The 14,752-nt window shown below is 46.1% G+C and overlaps 1 protein-coding gene across 1 annotated transcript in view; it reads left to right on the forward strand.

Moving 5' to 3' along the window:
- LOC126470211 (neogenin) overlaps positions 1 to 14,752 on the forward strand; it is a 242,885-nt gene that overhangs the window by 187,725 nt on the left and 40,408 nt on the right. The window lies entirely within an intron of this gene.

The following is a 14,752-nucleotide window of genomic DNA, read 5'->3' on the forward strand; positions in this document are numbered from 1 at the left end:
AACTTGTGACATGGAGCCTTTGTTATTTTTAGTCCATTTCTTATGTTGTGTTATCTACATCTACATCTACATGACTACTCTGCAATTCACATTTAAGTGCTTGGCAGAGGGTTCGTTGAACCACAATCATACTATCTCTCTACCATTCCACTCCCGAACAGCGCGCGGGAAAAACGAACACCTAAACCTTTCTGTTCGAGCTCTGATTTCTCTTATTTTATTTTGATGATCATTCCTACCTATATAGGTTGGGCTCAACAAAATATTTTCACATTCGGAAGAGAAAGTTGGTGACTGAAATTTCGTAAATAGATCTCGCCGCAACGAAAAACATCTTTGCTGTAATGACTTCCATCCCAATTCGCGTATCATATCTGCCACACTCTCTCCCCTACTACGTGATAATACAAAACGAGCTGCCCTTTTTTGCACCCTTTCGATGTCCTCCGTCAATCCCACCTGGTAAGGATCCCACACCGCGCAGCAATATTCTAACAGAGGACGAATGAGTGTAGTGTAAGCTATCTCTTTAGTGGACTTGTTGCATCTTCTAAGTGTCCTGCCAATGAAATGCAACCTTTGGCTCACCTTCCCCACAATATTATCTATGTGGTCTTTCCAGCTGAAGTTGTTCGTAATTTTTACACCCAGGTACTTAGTTGAATTGACAGCCTTGAGAATTGTACTATTTATCAAGTAATCGATTTCCAACGGATTTCTTTTGGAACTCATGTGGATCACCTCACACTTTTCGTTATTTAGCATCAACTGCCACCTGCCACACCATACAGCTATCTTTTCTAAAGCGCTTTGCAACTGATACTGGTCTTCGGATGACCTTACTAGACGGTAAATTACAGCATCATCTGCGAACAGCCTAAAAGAACTGCTCAGATTGTCACCCAGGTCATTTATATAGATCAGGAACAGCAGAGGTCCCAGCACGCTTCCCTGGGGAACACCTGATATCACTTCAGTTTTACTCGATGATTTGCCGTCTATTACTACGAACTGCGACCTTCCTGACAGGAAATCACGAATCCAGTCGCACAACTGAGACGATACCCCATAGGCCCGCAGCTTGATTAGAAGTCGCTTGTGAGGAACGGTGTCGAAAGTTTTCCGGAAATCTATAAATACGGAATCAACTTGAGATCCCCTGTCGATAGCGGCCATTACTTCGTGCGAATAAAGAGCTAGCTGCGTTGCACAAGAACGATGTTTTCTGAAACCATGCTGATTACGTATCAATAGATCGTTCCCTTCGAGGTGATTCATAATGTTTGAATACAGTATATGCTCCAAAACCCTACTGCAAACCGACGTCAATGATATAGGTCTGTAGTTAGATGGATTACTCCTACTACCCTTCTTAAACATTGGTGCGATCTGCGCAATTTTCCAATATGTAGGTACAGATCTATCGGTGAGCGAGCGGTTGTATACGAGTGCTAAGTAGGGAGCTATTGTATCAGTGTAATCTGAAAGGAACCTAATCGGTACAATCTGGACCTGAAGACTTGCTCGTATCAAGCGATTTGAGTTGCTTCGCAACCCCTAAGGTATCTACTTCTAAGAAACTCATGCTAGCAGCTGTTCGTGTTTCAAATTCTGGAATATTCCATTCATCTTCCCTGGTGAAGGAATTTCGGAAAACTGCATTCAATAACTCCACTTTAGCGGCACAGTCATCGGTAACAGTACCATCGGCACTGCGCAGCGAAGGTATTGACTGCATCTTGCCGCTTGTGTTCTATAAATACGACCAGAATTTCTTCGGATTTTCTACCAAATTTCGAGACAATGTTTCGTTGTGGAACCTATTAAAGGCATCTCGCATTGAAGTCCGTGCCAAATTTTGCGCATCTGTAAATTTTAGCCAATCTTCGGGATTTCGCATTCTTCTGAGCTTCGCTGCAACAGAGTTCGGACCTGTTTTGTGTACCGCGGGGGATCAGTTCCATCTCTTACCAATTTATGAACTATGAATCTCTCAATTGGTGTTGCTACTATATCTTTGAATTTGAGCCACATCTCGTCTACATTTGCAAAGACAGTTCGGAAGGAATGGAGATTGTCTCTTAGGAAGGCTTCTAGTGACACTTTATCCGCTTTTTTAAATAAAATTATTTTGCGCTTGTTTCTGGCGGATTTGGAAGAAACGGTATTGAGCCTAGCTACAACGACCTTGTGATCACTAATCCCTGTATCAGTTATGATGCTCTCTATCAGCTCTGAATTGTTTGTGGCTAAGAGGTCAAGTGTGTTTTCGCAACCATTTACAATTCGTTGGGTTCATGGACTAACTGCTCGAAATAATTTTTGGAGAAAGCATTTAGGACAATCTCGGACGATGTTTTCTTCCTACCACCGGTTTTGAACAAGTATTTTTGCCAACATATCGAGGGAAGGTTGAAGTCCCCACCAACTGTAACCGTATGAGTGGGGTATTTATTTGTTACGAGATTCAAATTTTCTCTGAACTGTTCCACAACTATATCATCGGAGCCTGGGGGTCGGTAGAAGGAGCCAATTATTAACTTAGTTCGGCTGTTAAGTATAACCTCCACCCATACCAATTCGCACGGAGTATCTACTTCGACTTCACTACAAGATAAACCACTACTGACAGACACAAACACACCACCACTAATTCTACCTAATCTATCTTTCCTGAACACCGTCTGAGACTTCGTAAAAATTTCTGCAGAACTTATTTCAGGCTTTAGCCAGCTTTCTGTACCTATAACGATTTCAGCTTCTGTGCTTTCTATTAGCGCTTGAAGCTCAGGGACTTTCCCAGCACAACTACAACAATTTGCAACTACAATTCCGACTGTTCCTTGATACAAGCACGTCCTGTATTTGCCATGCACACTTTGAGATTGCAGCCCACCCTGTACTTTCCCGAGGCCTTCTAACCTAAAAAACCGCCCAGTCCACGCCACACAGCCTCCGCTACCCGTGTAGCCGCCAGCTGAATGTAGTGAACTCCTGACCTATTCAGCGGAACCCGAAACCCCACCACCCTATGGCGCAAGTCAAGGAATCTGCAGCCAACACGGCCGCAAAGCCGTCTGAGTCTCTGATTCAGACCCTCCACCCGGCTCTGCACCAAAGGTCCGCAGTCGGTTCTGTCAACGATGCTGCAGATGGTGAGCTCTGCCTTCATCTCGTAAGCAAGACCAGCAGCCTTTACCAAATCAGATAGCCGCTGGAATCCAGAGAGAATTTCCTCAGATCGAAAGCGACACACGTCATTAGTGCCGACATGTGCCACCACCTGCAGCTGGCTGCACCCTGTGCTCTTCATGGCATCCGGAAGGACCCTTTCCACATCAGGAATGACTCCACCCGGAATGCACACTGAGTGCACACTGGATTTCTTCCCCCCTTTAGCCGCCATATCCCTAAGGGGCCCCATTACGCGCCTAACATTGGAGCTCCCAACTACCAATAAGCCCACCCTCTGTGATTGCCCGGACCTTGAAGACTGAGAATCATCCTCTGATGAAACAGGGCAGGCAGCTGCATCTGGCTCAGCCAGAGACAGTGCCTGAAACCTTTTTGTCAGACGCACCGGGGAGGCTTTCTGATCAGCCTCCGGGGACGTCTTTCGCTGCCTGCCACGCCTTGGAACGACCTCCCAATCAACCACAGGCGAGGGCTCAGCCCCACTGCGGGCAGCAACCGGGGCAACCACAGCAGCAGACCGATCTGGGGACAGACGGGACGAGGTTGACATCCCCGTGATACCCAAGTCTGGCCCCCCACAGTGGTACCCGTTGGCAACAGCCTCAAGCTGCGCGACCGAAGTCAGCACCGCTTGCAGCTGTGAGCGAAGGGATGCCAACTCAGCCCTCATCCGAACACAGCAACCACAGTCCCTGTCTATTCTAATCAATGTTGAACAACAGTTACTGAAACACGAGTCAGTGCCTAGATAACGCAAGGGAAACATGCAAAGAATGTATTAACTAACCTGTACAAATGCCTAATGCTGTTATGCTCAAATCAGAATTTCTTACCTCAGCTAATGAAATGAAAATAGTTACAAAGGCTTTTACTTCACATAGTTATTTACATAGGTCAGATTAACATATCATTCAATAAAACAAACATTAGTACTGGAAGTTTTTGTGTAGTATCATTGGACAGCAACTATGTAAAGACACACATAATCTCTCACTCCATTTTTGAATGTTCCTTTACAAAGGAGGCTCCAGAATTACTGTTGCGATCCAATTCTCTGCACCACTGCAGAGATGAGTGATGTGGATGTTAGTGTCAGTAATGTTGAGAAATAGCTAACATTGTTGAAATTGAACTGTGCCCCTGGGCAATTTTACAATTTAAAATTTTAAGAGAGAAAGAGAATGACCTGCAGAAAGGAATTTATATCTAAGCAAAACAAACAAAGACTATAATATAACTGTAACCACAAAGAAAATTAAAATAATGGTTTTTATAGGAAGGGACCTCATAAAAAGAAAAATAGCAGTGATCAGTACAGTAATATCACAGGCCAGTCATTTTAATAATCTGTGATGTGGTATCACATACAAATATGACAAAGATACAGATGAGAAAGTAGCAAAATTTGGAGTAAACATGTACTTCAGAAACGAGACAGGAAAAAACACACACACACACACACACACACATACAGATGAAGTTTTATAAAGTAATGGCTGTCCCCACACTACTCCAGGGAACTGATTTGTGGATTATTTCCAAATGATGAAAAAGTAAGCTCCAGGCAGCTGAAATGAGATTTCTTAGGGCTGTGAGTTGCTGCACCATAGGAGACAAATGAAGTAGTAATGACATTAGGAAGGCCCCCAGGGGCTCAGCATTCATTTGCTGAGTACGGGCTTGGCGACCCCGGGGTCCTGAGCTGGGGACTGGTCGGCGCCGCCAGTCTCCTGTCACCGTAACCCCCGGACATGCTTCAGCGACCACCGTATGGCGCGGCGGTGGAATGTTGTGTGCTGCGGGGAATGGTAATCTTGGCTTGACCGCCTGGATTGCGAGGAAGGCCAACCTCTATAAAAACCCCTCAATCTTCTGGTGTGCCCCGCGCCTATGAGATGCATTGCTGTTGAGGTGGAACAGTCGCAAGCGGGCAACCTCTGGGGCACCTGCCGCACCCCAGTTGTATACGGCTTACTCAGGCACGCGGGGCTCTGTCTGAGTGGACCTTTAGTTCCCTAGCTGCTTGTGGGACCGCAATGGACCCTTCGACTTCTACATTCCCCCCCTACCAGTGGCTTGGGTGGGCCACTGGTAGGAAAACACACCCCATCGAAGAAGCGACTTCGTGCTGCGAGTCCTCTAGCGCCTAGTGTTGATAGAGATTTATCAGACTGTCATAACAGAGCACATGCTGATAATCAGAATGTGTTTTTGATTATTAAATGGAGGGAGGGTAGCTTTGAGAGGGTTTCTCCCTTTTACATCCACAAGGGTCTTGAGGGAATTGCAGGTACACTGAAATCTGTTAAGCGACTGCGCAATGGTACTCTGTTGGTTGAGACTTCTAGTTCCCATCAAGTCGCTTCTCTTCAGAAAGCAACCTGTCTCGGAGAGTTCGCTATCGAGACCGAGCTCCACTCCACGTTGAACTACAGTAAGGGTGTTGTGACATGTAGGGACTTGGTGGATATCCCCACCGACGAGTTAAAATCTGAGTGGGCTGCTGAAGGTATTGTTGATGTACAGCATATTATGAAACGAGTCGATGGGGACCTAGTCAAATCCGACTCGTTTATTCTCACGTTCAGTTGCCCGAGACTCCCAGAGCATGTTAAAGCAGGGTTCTTACGTTTGCCAGTACGGCCATATTTCCCCAACCCAATGCGCTGTTTTAAATGTCAGCGCTTTGGGCATACTACTTTGGGGTGCAATGGGATGGCCACTTGTGGTAAATGTGGTCAGCCTGCCCATGACGGAGCCGATTGTTCATCGCCTGTGAAGTGCGTGAATTGCTCTGGGAGTCACCCTGTCTGGAGCCGGGTCTGCCCCATCTATCTTGAAGAACGGAAGATACAGGAGATTAAAACATCTAAGCGTATCCCTTATGGTGAGGCCAAGAAGCTCTTTAAGGCCATGCAACCTCCTGTGTTTACAACATCCTTCGCTTCCGCTCTGAAAAAACCGGTACAAATGGCCACTGTTGCTACGCAAACGGAGGTTGCTAGTGTTAGCACTAATACTTGCGTTTGCCAGTGCACTTGTGCTGCTGCAGTTGTTTTGCAACCTGCGGCTCTCCCTGCAACGTCGGACAAGGCTGTGGTTGCTGACATTGGGGTACTTCCTGCCTCTCCCCATATGTCGCCTTCTGCCCAGGCGAGTAAAGCTCCAACTGTTGACAAGGCTCTGCACTCTAAGCCCCCCAAGACAAAGACGCTGAAGGTGAAGGTTTTGCCACCTGAGGAGACTAGTCAGGGTCTGTCCGATGACGAGGCCATCGTACTGTCTGACATCTCCCGTGGGTCGTCATCGGAGCTGATGGACGTTGATGTTGACCGGGGGCGATCTTCTTGCCCCAGGAATAAATCTCCAGCCAGTACGGGCTCTCCTCCAAAGCACAGAGGCAGGGTGAGAGTTCAGCCCCCCTGATCACTGGCTCCCATATTACAGTGGAACCTGAATGGGTTCAGGACGCATGTGGCCGAATTACAACTCCTTGCACGAGAGTGCCCTTTGTGCTTATGTCTCCAAGAGACACATTTTCGGGCCACTGATGCTCCTTCTTTACAGGGCTATACCGTATATCGGAAAGATGATCTGACGGGGGAAAGGGCAAAGGGTGGTGTTGCGGTTTTTGTCCGTGACATGCATCCCTCATCTGAGCTCCCTCTCGTTACAGACTTGCAAGCAGTTGCAGTTGGCCTTCTTGTGGGTCGGAGGCTCGCAGTCTGTTCACTTGACTTATCACCTCAGGATGCGATAGACTCTGAGGCTCTCGCAGACCTTATTAGCCAACTCCCCCGCCCATTTCTTCTTCTGGGGGACTTCAATTCTCATAATATCTTATGGGGCTCTTCGACTACTTGCCCCAGGGGTCGCATTCTGGAAAGCCTCATGATGTCTGAAGAACTGTGCATCCTCAACTCTGGTGCTCCCACTCATTTCTGTACTGCTTCTGGGTCGTCATCAGCTATTGACCTTTCCTTTTGCTCTCCAGCACTCGCGGATTCTGCTCTGTGGGAGGTTGCTGCTGACCTCCATTCTAGTGACCACTTCCCCCTTTGGATTCGCCTCCTGGATGAGGCTATGGCATTACCAGTGCCGCCCCGGTGGCACCTCTGCCGAGCTGACTGGACACTTTTCAGCCAACTGGCTGTTTTGGAACACCGTGCCAGCGTCCACGAATGGGTAGACCATGTTACAGCCGTGATCTCCCATGCTGCTGAATTGTCAATCCCACGGTCATCCAGTCATCCCAAGAGGCATCCTGTCCCTTGGTGGACCACTGAGTGCCGCTCAGCCATCCGAGCCTGCCGTGCAGCTCTGCGCCGCTTCAAATGCCGTCCCTCAGCTGACAATATTGCGGCCTTTCGGGTGGCAAGGGCCAAAGCGCGGCGCGTGATTAAAGAGAGCAAACGACGGTCATGGCAATCGTTCTTGAACTCCATCTCCCACTCCACTAATTCTACGAAAGTATGGGAAGCCATCAGGAGGATTTATGGGAAACGCAGCCAACTACCTGTCACGGCATTGCTGCATCAGGGAAGTCTTCTCACGGGGCCGAGACACATTGCCCAGACACTGGCCATGCATTTTGCGGCATCTACCGCCACTATTAGCTGTGATCCAGATTTCTGCCGCTACCGCACTGCCATCGAGAGGGGTCACTTGGACTTCCGGTCTCCAAATTCTGAGCCCTACAACTGCCCCTTCACAATGTGGGAACTGGATTCGGTGCTGTCTGTGGCTCATGATACTGCGCCTGGTCATGATCAAATCCGGTACAGCATGCTGCAGCACTTGTTACTGCCTTCCAACGAAGTTCTTCTGAATTGTTTTAATATGATATGGTTATCCGGCACGTACCCTGACTCGTGGCGGGAGGCGATTTTGATTCCCCTCCTCAAACCGGGGAAGGACCGAACGCATCCCAGTAGTTATTGGAGTATTGCTTTGACAAGCTGTGTCGGGAAGACATTGGAACGCATGGTCAACCGTCGCCTGGTTTGGCTGCTCGAGACCAGGCAGCTCCTTAGCCCCTCTCAGTGTGGCTTTCGGAGATGTCGTTCAACTATAGACAACTTGACCCTGCTTGAGGCGGCCATCCAGCAGGCCTTCCTGCGTAACCAGCATTTTCTAGGTGTATTCTTTGACATTCATAAGGCATATGACACTACTTGGCACCGCCATATCCTCAATCAACTCCATGAGTGGGGCTTTCGTGGCCGTCTCCCCATCTTCATTCGGTCCTTTCTTTCCCACCTCCTCTTTCGATATAGGGTTGGTGATGTGCTATCTGATTTGTATGTGCAGGAGAATGGTGTTCCTCAGGGAAGCGTTTTAAGTGTCACCCTCTTTGCCGTCGCCATTAACAGTATCACGTCCACTATCTGGAGTCCTGCCCAATGCTCCTTGTTTGTGGACGATTTTAACAGTATCACGTCCACTATCTGGAGTCCTGCCCAATGCTCCTTGTTTGTGGACGATTTTAACAGTATCACGTCCACTATCTGGAGTCCTGCCCAATGCTCCTTGTTTGTGGACGATTTTGCTGTTTTCTGTTCTTCCCCCAGTCTTGTCACTGCTAGTCGGCAGTTGCAGCTTACGATACAGCGGTTAGAGGCATGGACTGCGAAGACGGATTTTACCTTTTCTGCAGACAAATGTGTGTGTGTTCATTTTAATCGTTCTCGACGTCTTTTTACCTCCCCTGAATTGCGTCTGTGGGACACCATTCTTCCTTTTAGTGTCACTGTGCGGTTCCTGGGCCTCACTTTTGATTCCAAGTTGTCGTGGTTGCCTCACCTTAAAGACCTCAAGGTGCGGGCCCTGAAGGCACTGAATATTTTGAAGTGTCTGAGCCATCGGTCCTGGGGAGCAGATCGGGCGCGTCTGCTGCAGTTTTATAGGGCTTTCGTCCGATGGCGTCTTGACTATGGTTGCACCGTGTATGGGTCAGCAAGGCCTTCGTATCTGAAGATTCTTGACGCAGTACACCATGAGGGTATCAGGCTGGCCACTGGTGCCTTCCGTACCAGTCCCATCCCCAGCCTGTGTGCTGAGGCAGGGGAACCGCCACTCGCCATCTGGCGGAAACTCCTCATGGTGCGACGGGTGTGTCAATTCCTTGCCTGTCCTACCTCCCCTGCGTACCCTACCGTTGCCCGACCGCCTATGGAACGTCTCTTTTCCAGTCGTCCCAGGGCAACGAGACCATTTGGGATTCGTGCCAAGCATTTGCTTGAGTCCCTTGGTGTGGAGCGTGTGGCCCCCCCAACGACAAGGTTTTGCTCGCCTGCCTCCCTGGTTGCTCCAGAGGCCCAGCGTCCTTTTAGACTTGTCAGAGTACCAGAGGAGCTGCACTCCTGCGTTTGTTTTTACCTCCTTATTTTGTGATATTTTGAACCAGCATCCCAACCATGTACCAGTATTTACGGATGGCTCTAAACAGGGGGACTCTGTTGGTTGTGCTGTTGTTTTCCCTGATCGAGTCGTCAAGTTACGGCTTCCTGCGGCGTTTACCATCTTTGATGCCGAATTGTTTGCGATCTTGCGGGCATTGGAGCAGATGAGATGTGTTCCCAGTCATAAATTCCTCATCTGTTCTGACTCCCTGAGTGCCCTTCAGACCATGCAACACTTGTACCCAGCGGATACGGTCGTCCAGAACATCCATGATGCCCTACTCGACCTGCAACGGCAGGGGAAGGTGGTTTCCTTCTGCTGGGTGCCGGGGCAGGTGGGTATTAGGGGAAACGAACTGGCGGATGTGGCTGCCAAAGATGCATGTTCCCTCCCTCACGTTGTTGCATGTGCCGTCCCCCTCCATGTTGTTACCTCCCTCCTGCGTTTTCGCGTTCTGCGTCAGTGGGAAGAGGAGTGGCTGGCAGTCGGTGAAAATAAGCTGCGTCTGGTCAAGGCCACCACGCGGCCATGGCGTACGTCCTACCAGTCATGCAGGCGGGATGAGGTTCTCCTCACTCGCCTCCGCATCAGGCACAGTCCCTTAACGCATGGTTTTTTACTACGGCGGGAGGACCCCCCAATCTGCAGTGCTTGTGGCGTCCAGATTACTGTCCGCCACATTTTACTTGACTGTCTTTTATTCTCTGACCAGAGGGCGGTGGTTTCTTTGCCACCGGATTTGCCCTCTATTTTACAAGATGACGCAACGACTGTAGTTAAGGTCTTACGGTTTTGTGTCCTGTCCAATTTGTTGCCTCGGATTTTAGAGAGAGGGTTTTAATGTGCTGCTGGGTGACTGTCTCACCTAGGTTTTAGGTAAGAGGTCAGCCAGTCACGATTACCTCCTTGTTTCCCTTCGGTATCGTTCTCTTTTCCTTGTTTCCCTTCCTTTTTAGTGTGTTCCTTCTCCTCTTGTTTTGCCTCTGTATGTGAGGATTTGGACCTGCGTCAGGTCTGTGTCTTTTAGCCGTTCTCCTTGTTCGCTGTTCGTCTTAGTCCCTTCACTGCATGTGTTCCTGTTTTTATGCGTTTGGGCACTGATGACCACGCTGTTTAGCGCCCGTAAACCTCAAAAACACACACGACCTTAGGAAGGAATTAAACATATTTAATGTAAGAAACAAAACTGAAGATGCCAGAAGAAAATGGAGTGAACATCTTGACAGAATGAACTGCGGCAGATTACCTTACAGAATCAGAACTTACAATATGGCTAACCAAAGAAGCCTAAGAAGGCAAAGGAAAAGACAAGTGCCATAACAGGCAAAAGACAAATACTTGAACTGCAGAAGAAGAAGAAGAAGAAGAAGAAGAAGAAAAAGAAAAGACCACGACAAAAATGAAGTTACTTCTTAAACAGAACACTCAAAATCATTAAACATGAAAAAGAGAGGATTATGTAGAAAATCTATACTGCTGTAATTACAGATACACTTTCGCAATAGTAACTGCTTGTCCTTTTTACAAATGGGAAATAAACTAAAAGCATGATCCAGTGATATATGATCGTATCTGATTACAATTGAAATATTATATAGAACATTCAGTCAGCAAATGTAGCGTCTTGGAATCATCTAAAGCAAACCATACACAAACTCAACACAACTGGTCTCCAGGGTGTAGTTGTTCCACTATATTAGATCTGGCTTTTCATCATCACTATCATGGAGCAAACTTCAGAATGACTTGCCTGTCTCAATATTCTTCCATGTAAGGCAACTTAGTACTTGTAATTACGTAATAGTTATACTTTGCCTGCTTGCTTCAAGATGTGATGCATTAGTACTTTCCACATTCAAAAGTAATGGTATTTTTCCCTCAGAAAAATCAGCTTGTACAGAGGTTACAGTAAGGTACAATACAAGTTAAGATACAATTTCATAACCAGTTAAGTTTCATCATGCAACTTTAACAATATTTCTTTTACAGTTGAGAAACAATGCAGGCATAATTAATGCAAAAAATAGCACTCCTAATGTGCTGTACACAACCTAATAAAAATGTTTACATAAAATATCGTTAACAGGAAAAGACAATGTGATCTGTATATGTTTGGGTGTAGTGTTGTTACATTACAAACTTGTCATTACTGAGTGTCATGTGTTCTCACTATAATTCATTATCAGTTCCTCTTCTGGAGAACAAGTTTATACTATGTGCCATGCCAACAAAGGCACTTGAGATTGGCGTATTTACTTCATCTGATATCATGAGTAAAATGTGTTCTTCTGTCACATCATTTAATAATGATATTGAAACATGGGTATATCTCGTGACACTAGAGATAAACTGAGTGCAGAAAGTACTGTAAAATGTGTTTTGTACTTGTGGCACTCCACATGTTACCGCCAGTACATCAAAATTTGTTTCAGTTGTCTTGTAAAGCTTTAGTCAGTGTCTACAATCCATTGTTTTACATACTCTAATGACACAAATAAAACAAATTAGAAACAAAGTTACATAATCTGTGACAGGCTATTCCAGTGCTGCCTTATGGGCACAGGCACCCGCAAGCACTCGTCAGCTTGCCCACACAGGTTGTGTAGGCTACCTTCCATCTTCATCTACATACGTACTCCACAAGCCACTGTACAGTGTGTGGCGGAGGGTACCCTGTACCAGTACTAGTCCTTTCCTTTCATGTTCCACTCACAAATAGAGTAATGGAAAATCAGCTGGTTATATGCCTTTGTATGAGCCCTAATTTGTCGTACCTTATCTTTGTGATCGTTATGCAAAATGTATGTTGGTGCCTCTGCAGTCAGCTTCACATACTAAATTTTTTTCAATAGTGCTTCTCAGTATGGACATCGCCTTCTGTCCAAGGATTCCCATTTGAGTTCCTGAAGCATCTCTAACATTTGCATATTGTTCACCTATTGGTAACAATTCTAACAGCCTGCCTCTTGAGTTGCTTCAATGTCTTCCCTTATCTGACCTGGTACGGATCCCAAATACTAGAGCAGTACTCAAGAAGAGTTCACACTAGTTTCCTATATGCTGTCTCCTTTAAGATGAACCAAGATTTTCCAAAATTCTCCCAATAAACCGAAGTTGACCATTCACCTTTCCTATTGTAATCCTCAAATGCTGGTTCCATTTCATCGTGCTTTGCAACGTTACACCTAGATATTTAAACGACGTGACTGTGTCAAGCAAGACATTACTAATGCTGTATCTGAATATTACAAATTTGTTTGTTTTTCCTGCTCATCCCCATTAACTTACATTTTTCTATGTTTAGAGCTAGCTGCCTTTCATCACACCAACAATAAATTTTGTCTAAGTCATCTTGTATCCTCCTGCAGTCACTCAACTTGCAGTTCGCCACCGGTAGCTGAGTGGTCAGTGCAACAGAATGTCAATTCTAAGGGCCCGGATTCGATTCCCAGCTGGGTCGGAGATTTTCTCCGCTCAGGGACTGGGTGTTGTGTTGTCCTGATCATCATCATTTCATCCCCATCAACACGGAAGTGGTATCGAATCGAAAGACTTGCACCTGGCGAACCGTCTACCTGACAAGAGGCCCTAGCCACATGACATTTATTTTTACTCAACTTGCAAAGAGTTGCCCACCATGTCCACCAGATCATTTATGTATGTAGAAAATAGTGATGATCCTATCACACTTCCACAGGCACATTTGACCATACGCTTCTCTCTGATGATTACTCACCATTGTGGACAATATACCGGGCTCTATTACTTAAGAAGTCTTTGAGCCACTCTCATATCTGGGAACTTATTCATCATGTTTGTATCTTCATTAACTGCCTACAGTGGGGCACTCTGTCAAATGTTTTCCGGAACTCTATAAATATGATATCTGCCTGTTACCCTTCATCCATAGTTCACCATATATTGTGAGAAAAGAGCAAGCTGAGCTTCACACAAGCAGTGCTTTCTAAAACCATGCTGATTCATGGACAGAAGCTTCTCAAAAAAGTTTATTGTATTCGAACTGAGAATATGTTCAAGGATTCTGCACCAAAGGTCTATAATTCTGTGGGTCTGTTCCTTTACCCTTCTTATATACAAGAGTCACCTTAATTTTCTTGCAGTCATTTAGGACTTTGCGCTGGATGAGAGATTTGCGATAAATGCAAGCTAAGTAAGGAGCCAATGCTGTTAGGGTACTCCTTGTGAAACTAAATTGAAATTCCATCTAGACCTGGTGTCATTTATTTTCAACTCTTTCAGTTGTTTCTCTACACCAGAAATACTGTGTCATCCATACAGGAGTTTGTTCAATGATCAAATGACGGTATGTATGTGTGATTCTTCTGCATGAATGATTTCTTAAATGCGAAATGTAAAACATTGGCTTTTGCTTTGCTACCTTCAACTGCCATGTCAGACTGGTCAACAAGTAACTGGATTGCAGCCTTAGACCTGCTTAGCGATTTTACATAGGACCAGAATTTTCTCAGGTACTCAGCAACATCTTTTGCTAAAGTGTGACAGTTGTAGTTGTTGGATGCTTCACGCATACATCTTTCACAGATGTACGAATGTGTACTAACCTTTGCCTGTCATCATTTGTGCGTTCTCTTTTGAACTGAAGAGCGCAATAGCTTTCTGTTGCTTCGTCAGCATTTTCCAAATTTTGTTGTTAAAGCATGGTCATTCTTTTCTATCCTTAATCCACTTACTAGGCACATAATTCCCTGGACTACTATTTACTATCTGTTTAAACTTTACCCGTAATTACTCTTGGGAGCCAATTGTACACTTTCTGTGCATGCGTGACTTACTTGGCCACCCCTGTCTGTGAGAGCTCAGCCAGGACAGTACGATTGCACAGACTGTGGCCCAGCTGCCTGACTGCTCACGTTGCCTACTGCTGCCTGCTGGCACTTGGCTGCTTGCAGGTGGGCACTTTAGCTGGAGCAGCCTGATCTATGGTATCAACATATAATTCATAATATACGAGGTACTACCCAAAATATCTGAGAAATTCATTGTACTCTTTAAACCAGTATCAGTATGACATCTAGATGTCTCGAGGTATGTGTCTTAGCTACAATGGTACAAAATTGCGTCAACTTTGGTGCATGCAGTTGGGGATTGTAGCAGTGTATGCCAGAATGCGTTT

This window comes from Schistocerca serialis, chromosome 3 (genome assembly GCF_023864345.2).
Source record: "Schistocerca serialis cubense isolate TAMUIC-IGC-003099 chromosome 3, iqSchSeri2.2, whole genome shotgun sequence".
Lineage (NCBI taxonomy): Eukaryota > Metazoa > Arthropoda > Insecta > Orthoptera > Acrididae > Schistocerca > Schistocerca serialis.